The sequence below is a fragment of the Pelodiscus sinensis genome, chromosome 4 (assembly GCF_049634645.1).
Source record: "Pelodiscus sinensis isolate JC-2024 chromosome 4, ASM4963464v1, whole genome shotgun sequence".
Taxonomy (NCBI): Eukaryota; Metazoa; Chordata; order Testudines; family Trionychidae; genus Pelodiscus; species Pelodiscus sinensis.
Genome location: NC_134714.1, coordinates 36,200,811 through 36,207,570, shown reverse-complemented (window position 1 = coordinate 36,207,570; position 6,760 = coordinate 36,200,811). Strand labels below are relative to the sequence as shown.

The 6,760-nt window shown below is 38.8% G+C and overlaps 1 long non-coding RNA gene across 1 annotated transcript in view; it reads right to left on the bottom strand.

Annotated features, from left to right (window-relative positions):
• Positions 1 to 265: 265 nt before the first annotated feature.
• The window catches only part of LOC142828966 (uncharacterized), a 28,355-nt gene continuing 21,860 nt past the window's right edge, over positions 266 to 6,760 (bottom strand). The window contains exon 3 of the long non-coding RNA XR_012903155.1: positions 266 to 390. This is a non-coding gene — a long non-coding RNA (uncharacterized LOC142828966). The remainder of the gene's footprint in view (positions 391 to 6,760) is intronic.

Sequence of the window (6,760 nt, the reverse complement as noted above, 5' to 3'; positions counted from 1 at the left end):
AGAAAAGAGACTGGTTGAGTTCAGGGCTGACTTGCAAGGAAGGAGGATGGAGCTTTGCCTGGAGAGAGTTTTTCAATAGCATCGTGGAGAGATGGACCTGCTAACTGGAGAACACATTGGGGAGCAGTTAGACCCCCAGGAACAGGTGATTTGAGTAAGAGATTTTTTGGGACCTAACCTTCAAGGAAAGGGCAGTGATACCCCGGGGGAAAAGTGGTGGGCAGCTTGGAATTGAACTGTTTGCTTTATGTTTAGAACACCAACTCCTCTTTTTACCCTTCATTGGAATAGACTAAAGGGACAACTAACTGGTGTGCTGGAGGCTCACCTCAGTGCGCATGTGAAGCAGAGATTTCTTCATGCCTTGGGTCTGTGGATATGCTGGCACATCTGCAAAATCCATTGAGGTGATGCTTTAGACAAGCTACTACCAACACCAGCATGAAAAGTTCAATGGAAACATGGACCACTAATAAATCCTATCCAAATAAGGAGACTATAACATTTCTATTTACTATAATCTATTTCACAGACTTTGCTTAACTAAGTGGTATCAGCTGGGAAACCTTAAAAGAATATTTAAGTAAAAATAGATGGGTTATTTCTTCCTTTTGAAGAATATGCTCAATTTATTTACATTTACCTCTACTAGCCAGTGAAACTGCTAACAGAGAAACTATAGGAAAGATGCTGAAAGGGAAAGGTTCTATTTGTGAATTCAGTCTGTCCTTGATTAGGTTTATATTAATATTAATCGCAACAGAAAAAAATGGGATTTCAAGTATCTCAAGAGTTTATCTAATGCATGAGAAATGCATAGAAAGCATGTCTGCCTCGTTCTACAGAACGATTGTACCTAAGGCATGAAAGTCAGGTGCAAAGATTCAATCCCATGCTTATTTCATGTACAATAACTTACTTGACTGCATTTTTATTTCTTTCCAAAGATCACTCCTCCTTTTGGCTCATATTCCTCCTGTTGATGAAAGTTGGGCAAGATGCAGCCTGTGGACTGCATCTGGCCACTTTCTATTTATATCCTGCTTCCCATGCCACCAAATTTCTAGGCAGGATCCAATTTAAATGGTCATGGCTTCCAATCGTGGCACTATCCTAACAGGGGCTGGAGCTGAATGAACTCTTTAAATAGCCATAGCAATTCCGAACAACAGTCAGACAACAAGATAGTTGTGGGACTGAACGCTTCATGCCTTTTGATGTGTTTTTAATTCAAAGCCTCCAGCCCCAGTCAACTCGGTGGGGGAGCTAATCCCCAGCCCAGTCACTTCCATCCTACGTCCTGCTCTTTCCACCCCAGACCCTGCCTCTTCTGGAGGTGGAGTCGGCTTGTGAACACATACCAAAATTCAATAAGTGGCCCCTCTGCGAAAATTATTGCCTTGCTGTAGATGCACAAAGGGAAATTTCACACTGCTATGACTAGCAGTATTTGGCTCTTTGTTTTATGTGTTAGCAAGTTTTCAAGAAAAGCCGCAGAATGGGTTCTTTACAAAGGCTATCATAGTGCAGATTTTCCTATTTTTATGAAGGAGCGGTCTGTTGAACTGTCCTATATCAGTCTGTATAATTTCTACAAGTGAATGAATAATTCACAATTAATAATTTTTCATCCATCATTGCCTTCCTCCCCCTCCCCCTTCTCATAGAACATCTCTGATCAGACGGGCATTTTTGTAAATGTACGTGTAATTTGAAAATTTTCAATTAGTAATTGTTAATAATCTGGTTAGATTAATCATGAAGAGTTCTTCACATGTATGCAAAGTGAGCCTGACTGATACAACTCATTTATAGTGTAGTAGTTTGCACTCTATAGTTCCATAGAACCCAAGAGGACTACTCAGTGTATGATACTCATACATAGTATGTGGCAAACTCATCCCTATGTGACATTTTCCATGTGACACGTTGGTTATGTTTCGTCAGATAAGTCATATGATACTGCCAATTATATGACAATGATTAAGGAAGCTCTCTAGGCTCAAATACTCCATATGTGCAAATGTGAAATTTGGTTTCTGAAAACATTCAAGCCAGCAAAACCCATTCAATGCACATTGGAATGAAAACAAATGGAGTATGTGCAAAGCCATTTTTTGTAAGTGAAAGAATATTTTAAAGCTCTGTCTGAAGTATTCAGACTCCTTTAATTCTTACTAGAAAGTCACTGCAGTTATAATACTTTACATGTATCATATAACACACTTTCATTCCAAGAAATTCAAAGCACTTGATGATCATTCATGGTCATTAAAATTCACAACACCGCAAGGAAGTACAGAGGGAACATTTATTATTCCCTTATTACATATGAGGAAACCGAGGTAAAGAAGTTAAAGGTATGTCTACACTGCAATTAAAAACCCACAGCTGGCACATGCCAGCTGACTTAGGCTCATGGGACTTGGACTAAGGATCTGTTGAATTGCAGTGTAGACATATGTTCTCTGGATAGACCCTACTTTAAGATCCTACTCTAAGACTCCTACTAAGGACTCCAAATCTCAGGTTTCAGCCCAAGCCCAAACCCAAACATCTACACCACAATTAAACAACCTCTTAGCCCAAGTTCTACGAGCCTAAATCAGTTTGCATGGGCCAACCATGAGTGTCTAAATTCGGTGTAAGTATACCCTAGCTAACTTTCCTAAAGTCCAGTGAACTGATGAAGCAAGGGGCAGAACTTTGGGGTAGAACTGTGGGACAAAGTTCTCCTACAAATCTGAAAATTCGCTCTAATTTTTCAATATGCCCCACAAGTTTCTAGAATCTGGACTAAGTTTCATGTGCCAAGGACCGATTCATGATTTTGCGTTGTTCATATACTTTTGATCAAATCCAGTCAAAAAATAGTTTCCTCTCCACATTTTTCAAGTTTATTTGAACCTGTAGTTCAAAATAAACCTGAGGTAGGAAGAAACTTCTATAATTACTATAGCAACAACAGAATTTTTTTTTTTTTTAATCTCCAACAACTTTAAAAATTTAGTGATTTAAGTTCAATGACTTTAGGCCCTTTTGTAACCATATGATATTACTACATACCACTGTCTCCTCATTCTTTGTGGGAGCTCAGAGCTTTAATGATTTAGGAACGTACAGGAAAAGCATTAGAGAATACAAGTGTTCTCTACACAGATCATGTCTCTCTCAAACAACTAAAAAGTTTCCTAAAACCAAGAGAAAAAGAACACATTCCTCACCAAATGTACACTTACTTTGGCTTGGCTACAATTTCAAACCCAGATCCTATTCTGAATTTCTGAATCATCTCATATCATTATAATGAGTCAAACCCAACCCCCAGAGCCACAGACCTGAAATATTTGAAATTTATATTCAGACTGCAATTCTGTGGCATGAAAGCATTTGTCCTTACAACAGAGTGCTCAAGTTAATTGAAACCACTACTGAAGTGGCTTTCATGTAAACATTGGATTATTTCAAATTTTGAATTGCACTAAACAAAAGGGAAAAAAGTGGATGGACAGCATGACTGGTTTCTTCTAAGCTGAGAGTGCTTTATTCAATAACATTTGTTTTGATAATTCAACCTTTTGTTTATGATGTAGCATCTAGATATGCCCACACAAAACATAAAATATGGCCTTCTTGTCAGAGTCTTTAGGTTGTTCATTTTTATAAAAGTTCCTATCATGACAATATGATCTTTAGTTAAAAGTTATTAGCACATTGTACAGAAAGGTGACTGAATGATGTAAAGGACATCTGGAACAAACCCATGCACTTACTGCTCTGCAATAACAGATTATTACAAAAGCACCATTGGTGTGTCAGTTGTGATACAGAGCTGAAGGATTTAGAATTTCAATAGCCACATCTCAGAGAAGCACCTCACAGGATCAGGTCTTATTGATTGCAAAATAAGCTTCTAATTTAAAAAAGAAAGGGTCCAATCTGTGAGATTTATTATGTACTCAGAACTCCAATTGTAGTCATTGGGGTTTGTGTGGAGGAAAGCAAGAAGAGGGGCCCATAGAAACTGTCATTACCAGAAGAGACTGGTGGTGTGTCTATTTAAGTATTATGCTCCAACAATGAGGAAGTTGGCTGCATCAGAGAAACATGAAACAGCTGCACAATACACCTACTTGGGTATTATCACACCATTGGTGGATTTTCCCTCTCCCCGCACACACACTCATTCCAGCTGGTGTTTGGTTTATGCCCAGAATAATTAGGACTGAAATAGCCTTTGTAGTTTTTATCCTAGCTATAGTAAATCCAGATGTCACCATTATTCATATAAAAGTCTAATCCTTATCTAAATCTTTCCCTCAATATTTCCCATGTCAGAAAAATCCACAGGTGGACTATTCTCTGTATAATTTCCTTTTAAGATAATATTTCTATTAATTTCTTCAAATGTTCCATTTTCTCTATTATGGGAAAAGGTAAATAAGAAAGCTCAAATTGACTTCCCTGTACTATTAAATAAGCATCTCATACACTGTACATTTTCCCCTTAAATTTTCCATGCTAAATAGCCCTAATCTGCTTCACTCTGTAAAATACTTTTCCCATTTTACCCATCCCAAATCATCTAATCATTTTTATTTTGCCATTTTTCAAGATCTATCTTCTTTCTCCTACAGTACACTAACACAGTTATTGAAAAGATAGTAACTTAAAAAGATTGACCTTATTGCAGACGATTAACAGAAAAAGAGTTATGAGTATTCAGTAATAATGAAATGAAAATATCTTTAATAATCAACTGGAATTTAAAATAATTTTGAATAGCTAACTTAACAAATATACCATTTATATTTAGTATTATAAGAATTGTATATGAAATCAGTGTCATTTGTTATTAAAAGCTATTGGTATCTCAATTCTAGGAGTGTTTACAAAAAGTTCAAACATGTTCTAGACTTCAGAGGAATGAGAACAAATATGCTTTTGAATCTATCTGTTCAGCAGAGAGCAGAATACCATAATGAACAGAGAGAAATTCTGACTGCATTGAAGCCAATGGGAGTTTTGTCATCACTTCAGTGATTTCACCCCACATTCCATAGTTCTGCCCATGCTTAGAAACAGTGACTCAGCAAAGCAATCAAAATGTCTGTTTGAATGGGATTTCCCCACCAGTTTTATCGATTAAATACAATTAGATTCAGAGGTGTTGAGCCCTTTCTGTAAAGTCACGCATACCAGCAGTGTGAAGCTCAACCTTGCAGGGATTAGGGCCAACATTTTCAAAAGTGCTCAGCGATGTTGGGTCTCTCACTATTTTGGGTTCCAAATATGACATTCTTTAACTTTGATTTGTGAAAGAGGGCAATACAATTAATGCCTATCTATATGGTTTTACAGAAAAGAGATTCTGTCAAATTAATCTGATATTTCTGATGCAATGCACATTAAAAGCTAGCTGATGGACAGATCTCAAAATGTAATTGTAAATCAAATTGAATAATCAAAAAAAGGGTGTTTCTGTACTGGTGTCCCACAAGGATTGCTTCTTGACCCTACATTATTTAAACTTTGTTATTTAGTCACCTGGAAGAAAATACAAAATTACAATTCATAAAGTTTCCTGTTGACACACAAAAAAAGGAGGGAGTGTGGTAAATAATTAAGTGGGCAGATCACTGATTCAAAGTGATTTGGGTTGCTTGATAAACTGGGTCCAACAAACAATATGCTATTTAATGTAAATAAATATAAATGAATACATCTTGGAACATTATATATATAGGTCACACTTACATGCTATCTTGGGAAGCAGTGACTGAAAAAAGATTTGTAGGTTATGATGGATAATCAGCTAAATATGAGTGATGAAGATGATCCATGGATACATAAACAGGGGACTCTTGAATAGGAATGTAGGGTATGTCTACACTACAATGTTAATTCGAACTAACTTAGTTCGAATTAGTTAATTCGAACTAAGCTAATTCGAACTAACGGATCCAGAATAAAAAACTAGTTCGAATTAGCATTTTGCTAATTCGAACTAGCATGTCCACATTAAGTGGACCCTGAACCGGGCTTCAGGATGGCCGGAAGCAGTGCCGGCAGGGCATCTGAGGAGGACTTAGAGCGTGGAGATGCTGTCTCAGGCTAGCCGAGGGCTGTGCTTAAAGGGTCCCGACCCCCACCACGGACAGACAGTTCTCAGGGGTGCCCCGCTTGCAAAGCAGTCCTGGCTTGGATTGCCCGGACTACCCACACTGGGCACATCACAGCACTCGGCCATCAGACCGACTGCACTTGCCACAGGCTGCCATCTGGCGAGAGGGGGCAATTGGGGGCTGCAGGAGACCCCCAGAAGCCCGCAGAGCCAGCCCAGTCCTCCCCATCGGGGGCTCGTGCCCCATTCCTCCCTCACCTCCTTCCACTTACCCTTCCCTAGCCCCTCTTCTTGATGTACAAAATAAAGATAATGTGTCTTCCAAAATGGAATCTGTCTTTATTGAACAAAACTGGGGGAGACTGAGAAAAGGAGGTGGGAGAGGGGAAGAGAGAGGCTGGGAGAGGGGAGGGCAACTAAAAAGATCAGGGGTTGGGAACAGGTCCCATATGAAGAGAGGCTAAAGAGACTGGGACTCTTCAGCTTAGAAAAGAGGAGATGGAGGGGGGACAGGATAGAAGTCTCTAAAAGCACGAGTGGGGTGGAGAGGGTGCATACAGAAAAGTTCTTCATTAGTTCCCATAAAGAAGGTCTAGAGGACACCAAAGGAAAGGAATGGGTAGCAGGCTTCAAACT